The sequence below is a fragment of the Pinus tabuliformis genome, chromosome 4_2 (genome assembly GCF_031772625.1).
Source record: "Pinus tabuliformis cultivar Carrire ecotype Pingquan chromosome 4_2, CPIR1, whole genome shotgun sequence".
NCBI classification, from domain to species: Eukaryota; Viridiplantae; Streptophyta; class Pinopsida; order Pinales; family Pinaceae; genus Pinus; species Pinus tabuliformis.
In genome coordinates this window covers 714,405,623-714,424,840 of record NC_142304.1, presented here as the reverse complement: position 1 = coordinate 714,424,840, position 19,218 = coordinate 714,405,623, and the positions used below count along the sequence as shown (strand labels likewise).

The 19,218-nt window shown below is 35.5% G+C and overlaps 1 pseudogene; it reads left to right on the top strand.

Moving 5' to 3' along the window:
• Window positions 1-13,916: 13,916 nt before the first annotated feature.
• LOC149171512 (alpha terpineol synthase, chloroplastic-like) lies at window positions 13,917-18,670 on the top strand (annotated as a pseudogene).
• The last annotated feature ends 548 nt before the right edge of the window (window positions 18,671-19,218 follow it).

Genomic DNA, 19,218 nt, shown 5'->3' with positions numbered 1-19,218 from the left:
TTTACACTTAAAAGTTGGTGCTCCCCTACTTGACCCATAAACCATAAATATACACATTGTATATACAACCCCATACAATTATTTTCATCCAGATAAAACGGGGTGCCTATCTGCAGGGCTCTGACTCAATAAACCTCTGCATTTAAAGCTCTGACGGGCTGACCTCAGGCATTGGGGTTTGGAGCCGCTCAGGCGTCAGCTGCATCAGGGAAGCACAAAAGTAAAGTTAAACTTTAGCAAAGATCAAATAAATTTTGTAAATTTTATTAGTACGCTCTAACGAGTACTCTACGGCCATTCATATATGTCACTCACGAGTCACATTGACTTATTAATCAATTTTTATTAGAAAATATTTTAGAAAAATTCCAAATAAATCAACCCAGACCAAGTGCAGAATATATCCTGTTTGGTAGACGCAGACAATATATCAGAATCTCCGTTATGTCGACAACCGAGAAAAAACCTATGTAACAAAATCTCCTTTATTTCAAACGTCCGAGAGTAAACTTCAGAAAGATAATAACTCTAGTGAAATCCGAAAAAATATATTAATTTTTGTGGCAATTTTTAAAAACCTAGCCTGTACTGAAAACATCGCTTTCAAATCCGAGAAAGCCGGTCAGTTATACAACCATCCTTTATTGAGCACATAATGTCAAACATAACATTTTCTGTGTATGGAATATATGGCAGACGCAGGTATAATTAAAGACAAAATATCAGAATCTCCCTTTAATCCCAGAAAGAACTATGAAATAGAATCCCCGTTTATCTAAAAAAAAAATCCGAGAAATTTTTTCCGAAACATGATAACTCAATTGAAATCCGAAAAAGCTTATTTAATTTTTTGTCGCAATTTTCAAAACCTTTGGCTGTAATGAAAACAACACTTTCAAATCCCAGAAACCGAGCCCGTTATACGAGCAACCTTTTTTGGAATATAATGTAAAACGTAATATTTTCTGAGCGTGTAGTCTAAAGAGGTTATAATTTTGTTCGGAAAATAATAAAAATTTTGATAATATTTTCTTAAAATTTGGTTGGAATTTTTGAAAATTTTGGTTATAATATGAAGTTTCAGGATTTTAGGTGCTTCTAGGTTTTTCTCAGGAAAAATCAATTTAAACACTCCTAAAATCAGTTTTTGAAAAAAAATCATCAAATTTCAGCAAGAAACTTGCTCTTGAAGCAAAATTGTGACCTCAAGTACACAACACATTTTCTGATTGTGAAATAAATAGGCTTTAAATGGTTTTTCCTGGACATAGATAAATGGCTTTAACATTGTTATTTTTTCTATATTTGAAATTTTAGTTTTAAATTAGATTGGATTGTGTTTTTTTGTTTGGCTTTTATACTATTATTTTTTCTATATTTGAAATTATAGTTTTAAATTTGATTGGAATTGTGTTTTTTTTGTAAGCTTAGCAGTGCCTTTCATTCATAGAAACCGGGAGGTTACAAATATATAAGTAGTTCAGTGGCCTCAACTTGCCCAATGGGAAACTAGTTCTGTTGGCCACCGAATCGCATTATAAGTCATCCAAAAAATAAATATTTTGAGTCTCTTTAACCAAGCCTTATAAGGCTAATAGTTTGGAAACCAACGAGTAAGCATAAAACTGAAAACATAAATGCTATCCGACCTATACAATCAAAATTAACAGGGATAACTTCGACCAACTAATCATCTGACGATTCCACCAAAGCAGGATCTTTAGCACTTGATCCTGGTAATTCAGATTGCGGTAGGCATGGGATATGCCGCTCAATGTGGCCCAGGCGAGCATTTTGATTCTGCAACTAAAGTTGAATGAGTTGGAGCTCTTTTTGAATGTTTCGGAGGCCCGGATCGGGGCTTACTTTGCATAGTTGTGTTGGCGTTCGCAACCATTGCTATGGCTACTATGCATTTCATTAAACAGTAGAGATGGGCGAGCTATCTAAACATGGTGAGATGGTCGCGAGTGTACTTTGGGTCCGTGATTAGATCCTCCCGATCTTCGGTTGGCAGTTCAACCTAAGATTTTAAATTCAACTTTGCCTCCCAAGTCGCGATCAATTGTTTCACCTACACTGGGGCCCCTTTACAAAATGCTTGAACCGTGGCCTAAAGAATCTCAGAGTTCATTTTCTAACCCCTCTCTCGCGCAGTCCGACCAAAAGATGCACCAACTTCTTTTCCTTTTCCTTCTTGGTGTCTATGGCCCCTTCCACCTCGGCCCAAGTCTCCACTGCGTGGTTGAGACTTCACCAAATTTGCCAAGGTCGGGACCCCATTCTTCAGTTTTCTCCCACCTTCCTGTGCTTGTAAACTAGCGCACTAAACAAAGGCTGTGTTGTCACTCACGACATTATGAGTTTTCAGTCGTCCAAAGTGACAAGAAGAGAAGTGAAGTTCAAAGCCACCTTCCAAGCGGGAAAAACCCTCTAAGATTAATCAAACCCTCTCGATTGCATAGTACTCGGAACAAGCTTCCAACGGTATATGGGAGTCCAAAAATGGACTCCTAGATCAGAAGTTAGAGTAGATTGAAGGGACCCTTTGAAAACCAGAAAACAAAGAGAAAATGACTAAGGCTCACACTCATCACAGATCACAATCAAGGTTTTTCTAAAGTAGCAGAAGGGGAAGACAGCGAAATCTACGATCAACCGACTAGAACATAACAACTTATTAAATTACATTAAATTTTGTCCATCACAAACATGCAACCAAAAATAGGTGGAGGAGACAAAATATTTCAGGGCATTTGCAAATATGGGATGCTGAGTATTTATGAGATCCTTGCTAATCATAAATACTTATACACTTTATGATGGGAATCTTACAAATTGGGCATTTCTTTCAACCAATAGTACAAAGAGTACAATGGGTAATAATACAACTGCAACTTCTCCTTCATTGAACATCTCTATTGCCTATACACTTTGACGACAGTTAGACATTGGTCAAAGCATCTTATTTCTAGGAATATTGCAAACATAGAGCGTTCCATAAATTCCACGAAGAAAAATTGCCATGCCAACAAAAAAATCTAAACCATGTAGAAAATGAAGCAGAGTACTTTCAACCACCATAAAGCACTCTCCTCAAGATAGATGTAAAATGTTTTTGTCAGAACCATTACTACAACCAAGTCAACTATCAATGAATCTATTTTATCAAACATATGGAAGGATGATGATTGTCGTGTGGGAACACAATTCTCTCATGAGTTGTGCTTGGGATTCATCTCTGTTTCTTAGATGCCAAATCTAAGACACATTTTCCTGATCTCTTAGAGTTAGAAACAAAATTTCCTCTAACATGTCATTTGAGGAAACAACACCTTGAAATTCGTGTACCTATCAGTAAGAGCATTCCCATAGACATGTTAGGATAAATTCTAGTTTTGTGGCGGCATGTGTGTGCACCATAAGAAAATAATTAAATTCTTCTAGCTTCTCATGCGCACTTAGCTAAACACATAGTGTAAAGAAAATCTCCTCATCAAGGCCATTATGGTCAAACTCTAGAATCCCCACAGTGTGCCCGTGTTATTCCAAACCTAGTTTGAAAGCCTACACATTTTATTTGATTTATATTTTTTCCGATCGCACAATTCCTCACTTTTTATATTTGATTTGTTTTGTTAAATATAAATTTTGCAAAGAAAAAACACCATCGACGTATTAATAATAGACCCTTTTAACTTTGTGATTTTACTTTGACATGACTTCAAAATTAATAGGATATGAATTTTGCATAGCATTTGGAAGATTTAAAATTGTCTTGGAAGGGGTTTGTTTGTAGTATGCTAAAATTCGACGTTATTAGTCCCTGCCATCTCGTAATGGCATGAGACTATAGTAATCAGTTTGATGCATTTGACATTAGTTGGTCTTCATGTTTCTGAAGTTTTTTTTTCATGTTTGTTTTTTTTATATTAATCCCTTCTCATTCAACTTCACCGTCTTATTTGGCCTCTTCCCGAGGAAAAACAGGCTGGACTATATGATATTTTGGGTTTAGGCAGTTCATTTTTTTGAAATGTTTTGCAGTAGGGAACTAATGTTAACATTAATTTGAGTTTCTATGGTTGTAGGTAGTTGCATGGAGCTTATTAAGGTTTATTTGGTTTATTTTCTATGTTGCAGGTAGTTGCATGGAGTGCCTACCAAATTATAGGTGTAGGGATTACTGGATTACAATTATAGGGATTACAGGTGTATGTATGCATGCAGATCCAGATTACATGTCTAGGGATTACACATGTATGTATGCATGCAGATCGAGGTGGATGAATGCTCTGGGATTCTTGCTAAGACTGAGTCGACATTCTAGGCTGTCTGAGACTCAATATCAATCACAGACTGTACTCAACTTCTTTTCTTTCCACACACTCAAATGGACTTCTACACACTCTATGGTTGGGTGAGAGGCCTTCCTCCTACCTTTGGCTAACTATTGGGTGAGCATCCATTCCCTTCTCTGCTTTTATAACTCAGCTCGCTATCACCTACCATTTCTTTATTACACTTTTTTTACTTGAAATCCCAAGCTCTGCGTTGCTTCTTAGTGATGGGCAGTGATGATTCGCTTGCTGGAAGTAACGAACCCCCAAATGAAACTAGTTCCATCGGTAATAGAATTTATAATTAGGAGGATGGGTGCATGTGAAGGATGACTATCCTCTCATCGGGGGTGAGGATGGAACCCTAAGGCAGGTTAAGATTAGGTATTGGTTCTGCTCCTGGGTCAATGGGTTAATCTGCTACTTATGCCAGTACCACGACTGCTGCCACTGATGCCGGACTGGACTGTTGTTGGTGAGCTGTGAGCTTCCCTATTTCCGACCTCCGTCGTAACTGGATCTACTACAAAAACAAATCTAGATAAATATATCTATACCCTCGATGGAACGAGAGACCTCAAACTCACTAACTGCTATGGAACATCTGATCGTTACCCATTGCTATCTCTTGATACATGTCTCTCTTCTATACCTTCAAGCAGGAATTGTTCTGTCTAGGGAGAAGAGGAATATTCTATCGCTTCTCGTACTGAAGAAGTCTAGGAGCATGCGGAATTACATTTAAGAATGCCCCGGATCCCCTTCCATCCATATAAGCCTAGGTTTATTTAGTTCCTCTAGGCAAGGGAAAGATTGCTTGATTTATGGAGCTGTCAACCTTGCGATGCGCCCAACAATATTTCATAGGTCAATAAAGGAAGGAAATCTGATATACGGAAGGAAATACTTACCAGCGCAGAAGGCCATGAAGTTGAAACTAGTGCAGGTGCGGTGGGTAGTTGTATTATCCTTCTGCCTCCTGTATTGACATATTGATTTATTAGAAGACATATTACCATGATCAAATGTTAAGTGGTGTGGTTTACACCCTGTATTCTATGTTATGGAGAAGGAGTTAAGGCATGTGACACTCATGGGAGGGCCCGCATGGTCCATGGAGGTCCTTTTATTATTATTTTTTTAAAGCACTTTAATGATTTTGTGGACCTTAACTTTCATCTAATTCTTATTGCTGCAGAGTTGGTTTGAAGTTCTTAGTATTAGAGATACCAGAGAAACAATGGTAGAATGTTGTGAGATTTCAGTGTGGGGAGACTTATTTTTATTTGATGTAGTTCTATAAACTCTTTTTGTAATTTGCTAGTTGATCCGACATCTGGCTAGGGCATCACCATAGCACCAACCAAAATCGGAAATGCAGGAGGAGGCGATTATTATTATGACCTAGAAAGGGCGCCAAAGGACCTATAGGACTGCTTACGCGACAACGATATTCTCCAAGTTATTCAAGAAATTGGAGCCACTAAGATATTCTACAGTCATCTCTATTGTAAGTCATTGTAGAAGCATTTCAATGTTTATCATATAGGTGTTAGGTTCTGAATATGTGATGCCCATAATATTCTCTCTTATTTGTATAAGTTGGAGCTTGCCATAATCTAGAAACCCACTAAACAAAGAAGTCATTCGTGGCATATTTTTCCTGATAAGGTTCCATTTTTTCTTCAAACAATTGCATGTCCTGCAAATCTCTTGCACAATTTTTCCCCAGTGAAAAGAATGCAATCCTTATGTTTAACTTGCTCAAAATTCCATAAAATGAGATTCATCTAGGTCATTATTGGGAATAAATAATATCTAGTCAGTAGAATTCAAGCCCTATGAACTGGACTAGCTGATGAAGTATTAGCCCTATGGACTACTATAGTTTTGTTCCATCCAGATACAAAAAGCGGGGATCCATTTCATTCCATGGAAACAAGCCTTAATAGACTATGCCTCTTTATTGATCAAGTATAGTTCAACATATATATGCTAGTCCAGGTGAAACATATAGATGTTGCGATTATAGTTGAGTCATTTTATATTATATAAGGTAGGTCTCCAACTTACTTACTTAATGGATTCTCCATTTGACATCATTCTCTCGAATTTCTCTTTCAAAAACATAAAGAAAATTGTATAAAAATCCCATAAGGAAGAGCACTTAAAAGGGTCGGGGTTATTAATACATAAAAAATATTTATGTTTTGATCCACCGTGAAAGCTTTCAATGGAAGCCTTAAAGTCAAGCCAAGGCCTTTTGCTTTTATAGGGCCTACATGTCTTTAAGCCCTAGACAAGGACTACACGCTCTAGCCTTACCTTAAAGATGAAACTAGAAACCTTAAAGCACTCCTACAGATAGCTTATATACCACTACTCCTCCTCTTGCTGCTGCTAATATTCATAGATGAAACTTCCCACGCCTCTAGCATTTGAGGAGATACTCTTGGCTAGGTTTATAGGCAATAAATAAATGATAGATATGTTATGGAAAAGGGATGTATATAGTCTTTATTTAGTGACGACCTACCATGCCTATTTCCATTCGTATCCCATTCGTACCCCACTGTAAGGAAGGTGAATGTTAGGGTTCAAAGAAGGTCACTGACTCATGCTGGCAGTAAAGATAGAGAAACCAGTAAGTCGAGACATGTATTTAGTTAAGGGTGGGATGCTATTGATTGTAGTGAGCTATCCTCCTTAATCCCAAGAACAATAGTTTTCGTCCAGAAACATTACCTTCCATCTGCAATGCCTGAAAGACATTGCTAGTTAACAACTTTTTACTGTCACCTTGACTATATGGTGTATTGTTTGATTCCACATCTTCATTTACCTTCCCTCTCTAATATGCCTAAAAGGAATTTTGATTAGCAACTCTTAAGAGCCACTTTCACTATCTAGTGTATTTTTGGACTTCACATCTTCACAAGACAAGATCTTTCTTCCCCTTTCCTTTGGATGCTTTAGGAGAAAAGTTAATACTCTTCCTCACATTACTAGAGCCTTGTTTTCCTTCTCACTTTGTTGTACCCTCCCAGAACAAAGGCACCATTAAAAATATTGTTGCTTGGAACGAATCCACATTCATGGTTTCATATTTTGGGTGGTGGGGACAAGAGGGAATACTTTTATGAGTTTCCATAGAAACCATGTTTAACTTTTCAGCCTTCCTACCTGGAAAATTATTTGAGCTGATCAATTTTTAAAACGACTAGTGCTTATATTAGTGTTTGGCATTGAAATACTTTGAAATCCATGCATGTAGATTTTGTATGGAAATGTTTAGGTATATCAATATGCAATATCCAAAATTTGCTACATTTTGCCTTATACTAATGGTGAATGGATGAGGAATAGTGTAATGATCCAAATGAAGTATTGATTTCCTATACTATTATTACTGCTCAATATTTCAGCAATCTAGTCGACAAGAAGGTTAACAACCCTCAATTATAATATGCCTAGTTGACAAGAAGGTCAACAGCCCTTAATTATAATATGTTCTATGGTCATGGTTTCAGTACCTTTACTATGTAACATCATCATTGTTGCTCTTTGTGATTGAATAGGCTTGATGTTGTTTGATACAATTTGAAATGTTTAGGTATATCAATATGCAATATCCAGAATTTGCTTAGCATGGTTCTAACCTTCCTTTGGAGTCATATATAGCATTTCCCTATGAAACATCTGATACTGAATGAAATTAGCATAGTTAAATGCTTCAACCTAGAAAGAAAGTGCCATATTCTTCTAGACTAAATCATGCAAATGCCATCTCTTTTAGTTTTTGATTCTTTGTTTTAGCAATGACACTTTTGTCAGGCTATTGGATAATCCAGCGCTCCCCGTGTGTTTCGTGACATGGACTAACTGCCTCTCGAGGATCCGTTAACTCTGGCGATGCGTCGATTTACTAACACCTGCGGGTTTTGGTGTAACGGAAATCGTGATCCCAAAAAGTGGTATCAGAACCAAAGGTCTCGAGTTCGAATTGCACCCGGCTCGCGCTGGGGGGGAGATTGTTGGGCATTTGATAATCCAACACTCCACGTGTGTTTCGTGACATGGAATAACTGCCTCTCGAGGGTCCGTTAACTCTGGCGATGTGTCCGTTTACTAACACCTGCGGGTTTTGGTGTAACGGCAATCGTGATCCCAACAACTTTCTTGACACATTTGGAAAATAAAGTGTTGATATTTGGCTATTAATCATTGAGAAGTAATGCTCTCGTTGAAGCTATTACATTTGGCTCTAAGATGATTAATAAACTAATTCTTATGAGAGAATAGTTGGAGAGGTTGAGTGTTACCAGGACTTTGGTAGTGCAGATAAAGCGTGAAAGGGTCCCAGACAGTTTGTTTGAATGTATCTTCGACGAGACTATAGGAAATATCCACTCTAGTATCATCCCTTGTAAAGTGTTGTCCAGAATGGGAGTTTTTTGGAACATCTCTTATGATTCAACACAAGACTCAAAATTTAATTTTTGCTGGCGTTATTTCATATATTTTGTTGGTTTTAATTCAAACCCTTTTCATAAGTGTGATGCTCCAATGGTGAAAAGTTGTCGTACCCTGCCTACCGGGGGTAGAGCAAGCTCACCTCTTTCCTGCGCCACCCTACATCCAATTTTCAAAGAAAACGCCACCCTTGAGGCACCCATGAAAACTAACCCCTGAGGGTCTCTCCAAAACCTCATAAGCTTGTTGTGCCTGATGGAGGAAAATCATCTAGCGATTGCTGCCCAGGGTACAAATTGATCAATTCAAAATCTATGGAAGAGCTGTGTGGTTTGACATTTACTGGCTTTCGAAATTTGTTCTGAAATAAAATACTTGTAATATAATGGACTAATATAGCTTTAAAAAAATTACTAGAGTTTAAAACACAAAACCAGGAGATTTTTAATTACAAAATTAATATAGCTGAAAAATTACTGTGTTTTATTTTGCAGGCTTCCATTTTCCAGGATTACAGTGCCCGCTGTCAATGGAAACATTGTACAGTAAATGGCTTTTGCTTTTCCATCTTCAGATCCATGTTGAAGAAGGACATTGTCCATGGCCAATGCGATCATGAAGTCAAGGTCCAAGACTCAAAAATAGTACTCTTTAAGGAGAGATCGGTTATATCTCTTAGTTTCAGGTAAAATAGTTGGGCTTGGGTTAGTGAAACTTTGGATGATTGGGAAACCTTTATTTGCTTTGAGTGGTTACAGTTTTTCACATCTCTCCTTGAAGATTGTAGAAATCCTAAAGAAATACCTTGGGGCTAAGTTGGTGCAGGCTATGTGGTTGAGTCCATAGACATCTGAGGCTATGACCAAGTTTAGGGTGCATTATAATTGATATCTTAATAAAGACAAAAAAACTAAACTATTTCAGATATATACAGGTCCTTGAATATTTTAGTTAGGTCATTATGCTTTTACATAGATGTTTGATGAATAGTGTCAAAAGTTATGTTTTGTTTTTGTATTTAACATGTTTTTTGTATTATACAGGATGTACAAGCAACTGAAATGTTATGTTCTGTTTCTGTATTTAACAGTTTTTTCTGTTATACAGTATGTGAACTCTGCAACTGAAATGGAGTCCTTGCATAAGATAGTGTTTGAAGGATCAAATGCTACAACAATTCTTGTACCATTGCTTTGTTTTCAAATCTCCAAGCAAAACAGGTTACCATTTGATTTGGAAATATATATAATTTTATTGTGGCTACTTCAATGAAGTGGTGCAAATAGTCACTAAACACCATCTTTATTATATGTATTTAGTTTGGAAATTCAATTTGTAGGATAGTAATGTCAATGAACTATGCCTCCATGTTAATCATGTGGTATCTGAGGATTGTTCAGTGTCAAATCTATAGCACTAACATCACCAGTCATGTGCAGTATGGACTCTCTGAGGCTCTATCATTGCAGGCATTACTATATTTCTTATAGCAGGCGATGCCAAGCATGTTGCATTAAGTTTGTGCTAATAACCTTAAGAACATGATACTCCAATAAGATTGATGGTCCACTTTTAGGTACCCAAAGTCAAAAGAATATGTCAACCCTTGCAATGTGAGCCTAAAGGTAGTACAAATCTCACCTAGCTCTTGTCCTGAAAAAGTTCTTTAGCATGATTATGTTAGTTTATCCAATAGACAATGTGTCATATATGCATCAAATCACAATACAAATCTCACCTAGCTCTTGTCCTGGAAAAGTTCTTTAGCATGATTATGGTAGTTTATCCAATAAACAATGTGTCATATATATGCATCAAATCACTTGGAGGACTCACTTCTTTCTTGCTACATGGGTGTAATGACCATATGGAGGGATCACTGGTAGTTTAATCGTTGTTGCTTATTTTACAGGTTCATTTGTTGTTGATGCCATATTTTGTGTTTGGTATTTTAGTTTCCCTAGAGCTCAGCGAGACCGAGCAAGAAATGTAAAGAGCTTAGGCCTTCTTCCAATATGTTTTTCTTACTTTCCCCCATCTCAGCTACTGCTTTAGTTGCCTATACTATTATTACTCTGTAACATCATCATTGTTGACCTCTGTGATTGAATAGGACTATCAATTGCAACATGTTGTCCCTCTGAATTTACAAGTTGGAACAGTTCGTCCCTTTGAATTCACAAGTTCTTGTAAGAACCGTTTTGTTTTGTGCTCTTATTTTGTTGGCTAGATGATGTATACTATCATTCTTATACACTTTCAAGTTGTCTTTGTTGATTATGCATCATGAATAGATGTGAAAATTTTCTCCGTTGCACTTGCATCTATGTATCACTAAACACCATCTCTATTATATGTATTTAGTTTGTCATGGTTCATAACACATTTGTCTTTGGTGGTGTATCTCCATTGATGTGACAAGCACTAAAATCTCTTGCATGGTGTCCTTTCCAGGCAAATTTACTAGCTTCCCATGCCTTAGGTAAGGAATATAACTCTCAACTTCTTTGTTTCAAAGATTTGCACGCTGTGTGATTGGTCTTTACAGGTTTTCATCTGGAAATCCAAGTTTGTGCCCTGCAGTGGAACAAACATAAAAAGGAGCTCCTAAGAAGCCATCGATTAAGTAACAATCAATCTGATTTCAATCTAGTACCAAAATTTCTGCACTCGAGGAAAAATTATGCCTCATGGCCATGTTTGTCCAGATTACAATAATGCCTGTATAAAAGACTCCACACATGTTTAATAGTGTCAGATAACCACAACATGTATGTCTTCTTTCACTATGTTTTTCCTCCTTTCACCAGTCTCAGAACATCTTCTATTTTGAATTATGTTCCTCAATGTCTCATATTGAAGTGCTTAGTAAACTCTAGTTCCCCTGTTCCTCGAGCTTAAAGTAGGGACTAGTTGCCACGCAAATTTTAGAATTATCTTATTTGGAATTTTTTTATAATATTATCATTAAATTTATTTTTATTGAGTATTTTTTCAAATATTTTAGTGAGAAATTTATATCTATTTAAGAAATTAAAGATGGAAATCCAGTTTTTTCTATAATATACACAATTTTTACCAATATAATAACATTTTAACAATTTTTTTTAGACAATTTCATACCCAATTTTAAAGTAGCTCCATAGTCAAGAACAACCTACATACATTAAATAAAATTCATAATATCAATTCAAATCAAAATAAATGAATCATTGACAAAACCAAATTGTCTTACAAAAAATCTAAACTACTTGAAAAGATTAAAACTTACATATTTTTCATCAAGTGGGTGTGTTGTGCTTGATCGAATTGATATATAGATATGGATTACACTACTCTTACATTCCATAATGGATTTCCTCAAGCTTTTACATGGGTTTATCGTAATTAATTCCATGAACAAAATCACTAGTTGTCAAAAACATGAAGGCAGAAAACCAAAAGTTTCAATAACATAACCAGGATTTACAACAACTCTTCCAGAGTGGGCAAGAGAGCTTCTTGGCACAATAATTAGCTATTTAAAAAAATCAAATTCTCTATTAATATGGAAAAAATATTATTAAAACTGATGCTATTTAAAAAAAAAAAAAATCCAAACCTTTTGTTACTTTATGGAAAAATCAATAAAAGGAGTATATATATATGGGTCGGGAAAATACGAGAAAATACCAGCATATTATCCGTTAACCACGCGGAATCTTGTCTGGAATTATGGCTGCCCTCTGTGCACTTTCCTGGGTACCGCTGTATTATCTGTTATGTTCTGTTCGATATACACCATAACAAGGTAACAAATCTGTTATGCTGGAGATTGCGTACTGCACAGCTAATGATTCAGACCACACCCATATAGCCATTTTCCTGTAAGTATTCTTTGGCTGGACCCTATAAAATTATTTTTTGCCGAAACAACATCGAAAAGGCCATCTGGTGAATTGATTAAGCTTCGCAAACATTTAGGGGATCTCCCATGATTTGTTAAAAGATGTAACAAGACATGTAATAAAATGAAGTAATGTGTTTTCTTGCAATTACGTATTTGCTTTTCATTGGCGTGCAGGAAATAATTTCTGGATTTGCCAAGGTCGGGTACTAGGTAGTAGGGAAGGCCCGGTAGTCTTATAAGTCAAGACCCCCAACAGACCCCCCACGCTCTCGACTGTCCAAGGGCCACGGATTGCGCCATTAAAAAACTCGCCCGCTCTCATTCAACGGGCAACCCGCTCTTCCCGAATCCCCACCACGACTAACTCAACCGCAGTTAGGGTTGGCGCTCGTCTGCCTTGACCGTGGTTAAAACGGGGGTGCCTATCTGCAGGGCTCTGACGCAATAAACCTATAAAACTCTGACGCGCTGCCCTGCCCTCACCCATTGGGCTTTGGAGCCGCTCAGGCGTCAACTGCATCGGGGAAACACAAAAGTAAAGTTGAAAAATAATTTTTGTAAAATTTATTTGTACCTTTCAAACTAATAGTCTAGGGCGATTCATATATGTCACTCACAGTGACCTATTAATCAATCGTTTACTGAAAAAATATTTTACAAAATATCCAAATAAATATATATATATTCTCTTTTTCTTTTTATTTCCAAGCATTAAGGATGACGTATAAATTAAATATAATTATTGCAGAGAAATTTTCAAGAGAATTAAGGAAAATACATAAAGTCAACACAATAGAAATTCTCAATAGAATGGTATGAAAGCAGCTCACAAAAGAAAAGCAACAGACATAAAGTCAACTTAATAGAAACTCTTAATAGAATAGTATAAAAGTAGTTCACAAAAAATATCCAATCAATTTTAAGTAAAGGTAATATATCAGATTCTCTTTTTATCAAAAAAATATTATGTAACTTTGGAAGTTTTTCTAGTATAATTTTTCACAAAACAATTCTTGAAAATATGAAGGAAAAGATTCCAACGTTGATATTAAACATTCTATTTTAAGATTAGTTGATCATGTTCTTGATGGACACGATTGGTTGATCATTTTAAGATTAGGTTTTCCTCACAAAAAACAAAAGTAAGCATCTCTGTGGTCTTTTTAACCTTTGTTTTTTTCCTCTAAAATCGCCGGTTGTGAGAATTGGTTCCAATGGCTCCACTTTCTATCATAAAGTTGGCACCCAAAGCGTGCCTGCACGAATCGTTGATCTTCACTCGCGAGCTTCAGCCTTTCCAGAGAACAATCCCAACTCCTGGAGTCATGTGCACGCGACGGAAAACCTTCACAGCTTCGACCATCACCATGTGTTCCGACAACCGCTGTATCGGATGATGGTGGTGTAAAGAGACGCACAGCGATCATCATGCCAACCTCTGGGACCACGATTTCATACACTCTCTTTCAACTTATTTCTAGATGCATTTTCCCTTCCTTGATTTTTCTTTTTTATTCAGTGTGTGTTGAATATTGTATATGGGTCAGGCGCCTTCATACCGTCAACGTGCACAGAGACTTATTAAAGAAGTGAAAGAGATGTTCACTGAAATCGATGATCTGTTTTCACTCCTTTCCAGAGAGACTTATTAAAGAAGTGAAAGAGATGTTCACTGAAATCGATGACTCCTCTCAATGATCTGTTTTCACGCCTTTCCATGGTCGACAGCGTAGAACGTTTGGGAATCGACAGGCATTTCAAAATGGAGATAAAATCAGCGCTGGATTATGTTCACAGGTCAGTCATCGCTGGATCATTATTTATTTCTGCTTTATATATTATGGGATTATTAATAGGAGAACTTAATTAATTAATTAATTTAACGTACAGTTACTAGAGCGAGAAAGGCATCGGATGTGGCAGAGAAAGTGGTGTTACTGATCTCAACTCAACTGCACTGGGGCTTCGAACTCTTCGACTACACGGGTACCCGGTGTCTTCAAGTAGGAAGATCCACATTTTATTAAGAAATCATTCGTTTAGGAGAAATCAATTAATTAATTTGACGTACAGTTACTGGAGCGAGAAAGGCATCGGATGTGGCAGAAAAAGTGGTGTTAGTGATCTCAACTCAACTGCGCTGGGGCTTCGAACTCTTCGACTACACGGATATCCGGTGTCTTCAAGTACATATAATATCCACATTTCATTACTAAATATTCCCTGCTTTAACTTCTTTTATGATAGCACCCAAGTCATGTTATCAAGTGATTTGATAATACATTATGCATTAATGTCAGGTGTGTTGGAAAACTTTGAAGACGAGAACGGGCAGTTTGTCACTTCTTCCATTGAAAGGGAAGGAGAGATGAGGAGTATTTTCAAGTTATTTCGGGCATCGCTTGTTGCCTTTCCAAATGAGAAAGTTATGGAAGATGCTGAAATCTTCTGTACAAAATATTTAAAAGAATCCGTACAAAAGATTCCGGTATCTTCTGTACGAGAGGTGAGCATGTAAAACAGATAAACAAAATTCAGTAGCAAATTTCTGATTGATCCATATTTGAAATTCAAAAGCCCATTATGGAAATCAATGTTATTTTTTCTCCCCCTTTTCCTCACGGGGTTTTCCGAAAAGGTTTCTGAATGCCCGGAGCGAGCAATTTTATGAGCATATATTTACGTCTTTTGTTTCGTATCATGTAATGTGTTTAGATCCGTGCCCCTCAAGCTTTTTATAACAATTTGAATTTTATTTGTGGTTGCAGATAGAATACGTTATGGAATATGGTTGGCACACAAATCTCCCACGATTGGAAGCACGGAATTACATCAACGTCTTTGAACGGGACGAAAAGTATAATCAGTATGCCAACTGTCTCACGGACCACTTATTTTCCGTGTGTTCAATTTCTTTTAAGAAAATCTGATATTTTAGGATTTATATATTTTCATTTTCATAGAAATTAATATGTATTAAAACCTATTAGATTTAAATTATGTAAAATTATTTTTTTCTATATGAGGAATATAAAGTCTAAAAATTGCTGAGATACATTCGTTTGGTATGATTCAGATCTGTATTCCACAAATAGTCTCAAACAAAAACCTATGATCTATAGAGAAAAATATAATGTCTATGAAGCCAACTGAAAATATCTGCTATCAAAATCTCTATAAATGGTGTGGCTAACTTGCAAAACACAGCACTAAAAGTCTGGTAAGACAAAATCATTGATCATATATATATAACTTTAATATTTTACTTATGAAATGAGTAGCTAAATTTAGTAATTATGAAATGGGTAGTTAAATTTAGCAATTAATTGATAATAGTTATCTATTATTAATTTTTTTAAATTTTCAGGAAGAAAGAGAAGTTTTATTAAAACAAATGATATTCTATAATAAAATCTAAAAATTATATATAATTAATATATTAGATATTTTTTAATATTTTTTTTATAAGAATAATTGATTTTTAAATTAATTATCTAAAATTACAAAATTTCCAATATAAAATGTTAAATAATTAATATTAAATATTAAATATCTAATACTAAATATTAAATTATTATCAATAGTGTATTATACAAATCTATCTAATAAGTTCTTGAAATTTTGATTCATTACATCTATCACAATATCAACTTTTATATTATGTAGAAATTATTGCTCTTCTTGTATATGTATTTTAGTTCAAGTAAATATATCATAAATCAATACAATATATCTCATATATAAACAATTTAGATTTAAATTTCATAAATTATATTTAGATTTAAAATTTATAAATTATATTATATATTTGGAAATATATTATTTTAAAATATATATTAATTTTTTCCAAAAAAATAATTTAATTAGTAATGACCATATTATTAAATATTATGTAAATTGTGAAATACAATTTTCAAGTTCTCATAATATTTACTTTCTAAAAATATATTAAATTTTAATAAATATTAAATAATAAATTGTAAAAATATTATTAAATTTTCTAAAAAAACATTAATAACTCACTATAATTATATCTTATACCATTTTTACCCTATACCCTTATATTTTTTTTTCTAGTTAAGATTAACCGAAGTACCCACGGGGATTTCAACCGGTGACCTATCACAAGTAGTGCCTTAACAGGGCACCCATTCACCATCAATCCAAAGCCCCAGACCACCTATACCCATGTATTAATTAGTCGTAAATTTTATATTTATAAATATTTATATTTAAACGATTTATACAATGTGAAATTCACCATTTTAATTATTAAATGATAAAGATTAGATATGTTATATCATCAAAATTCTCTCATAAAACCATCATCATCTTAAATATTTTAGATGATTGTACTTGGGTAACTTAGTTTGATTACATCGATCATTTTTTTAACCGTTCGAGAAGTGGTTTTGCTTCCCACTTACCCAATGGGACATTGTTATTAGCCTCAGAAATCTGCTTTTGAATATTTTAGTTTCCGTATAGTATTTCAATTGTGACTAGTTGGAATTTCTATTTTCAGGATGCCATTTATGAACACCGACAAACTTTTAGAACTTGCAAAATTGGACTTCAATATATTTCAATCCATACAACAAAGGGAGTTGAAAGATATATCCAGGTTATATGAATTTTGTTATTGTATTATACATTTTTTTAGGAAACAGTTTTGGATAAGTGAGGTCTAATGATATCCAATATTCAAAATAACGTAAAAAGCTACGAATTCATGAGTAGATGGTGGAAAGATTCGGGTTTCCCTGAATTGACGTTTGCTCGCCATCGTCACGTGGAATTCTACACTTTGGCATCTTGCTTTGCCACTCATCCTCAACATTCTGCATTTCGAATCGGCTTTTCCAAAATGTGTCATCTTGTCACGGTTCTCGACGATATCTATGACACCTTTGGAACCATGGACGAGCTCCAACTTTTCACAGCGGCGGTTAAGAGGTATGGTGAACAAACTCCAGAGCAATATCTTCTTGCTTTTATTATACCTCTGCTGCAACCAACCGATTTAATCAAAATTTGTGGTTATTATTGTAAATGATAGATGGGATCCGTCCGCAACAGAGTGGCTTCCAGAATATATGAAAGGAGTGTATTTGGTGCTTTACGAAACCGTAAATGAAATGGCACGAGAGGCAGATAAGTCTCAAGGCCGAGACACGATTAACTATGCTCGACACGCTGTATGGACAATACGCATATTTGTTAAAACAAGTATTATTCTTCGATAGGATTTCGCTCGCCTGATTGCTGATTTTGTTTGATTGTGTATGTGCAGTGGGAGGCCTTTCTTGATTCATTTATGAAAGAAGCAGAGTGGATCTCCACTGGTTATCTTCCAACATTCGACGAGTACTACGAGAACGGAAAAGTTAGTTTTGGTTATCGCATAATCCAATTGCAACCCACTCTCACACTGGACATTCCCCTTCCTCAACACATCCTCCAGGAAATTGACTTTCCATCGAGGTTCAATAGCTTGGCATCTGCCATCCTTCGACTGAAAAGTGACATTCGTGGTTACAATGTACCACCTATATGCATCCCAATGCAAATGGAAGAAGTTTTTGTGTTGCATTGCGTGATTGAATTTTAACTATTTTTATTAAAATATCATGCAATTGATGATTCTGAAATTGGCACGGTGAATGCAGGCGGAAATGCCCGTGGAGAAGCAGCTTCGTGTATATCATGTTATATGAAAGAGAATCCTGGATTAACGAAGGATGAGGCTGTCAATCATCTCCATGGCATGGTGAATGAGTTAATCAAAGAATTAAATTGGGAGCTTCTCTAACCATATAGCAATGTTCCCATCGCTTCCAAGAAACTTGCCTTTGACATCACCAGAGCTATCCATCATGGCTACAAATACCGAGACGGTTACAGCGTCACCACCAATGAAATGAAGAATTTGGTCATGATAACAGTCCTCGAGCCCGTGCCTATATAAGAACGCCTCATAATTAACTGATAACTGTATGCGGTTTCTTGCCCGACTATATTATCCACGAGACATACATAACGCCTTGTTTCCAGAGACAGTTTGATAAGTCGTACCTTTGGTAAATTCAATTTCTCCTATGTTCGAGTGTTTCGCAAATGTTAGAATAACATCACGTAGACTCTAGAATATGAAAATTACTTAATAGTATCTAAGACATTCAAATCTAAGACATTCAAATCTCTTCGCAGAACCTAATCTTGAAAACAAATGATTACAATTCATATAAATATAAATTTCAGTATGGTTTGGAGGTTTACTCCTTTTATATATATTGAAAGTTAAGTTGTTTTATATTACTTCTTAAATTCAAAAATTACAATAGCGGTTTTATTCAAATTTGATTGATCAAAATAGATTTACATTCTTTAGTACCTTTCTATTTATATGCCATGTCTGACTAAGAAATTCACATGACATAATTAAAAACATAGTACTCATAAAGAAAGGTAAGTAAATTCTACATAAGAAAAATTAGCTGGTGGGTGATTAGCCTT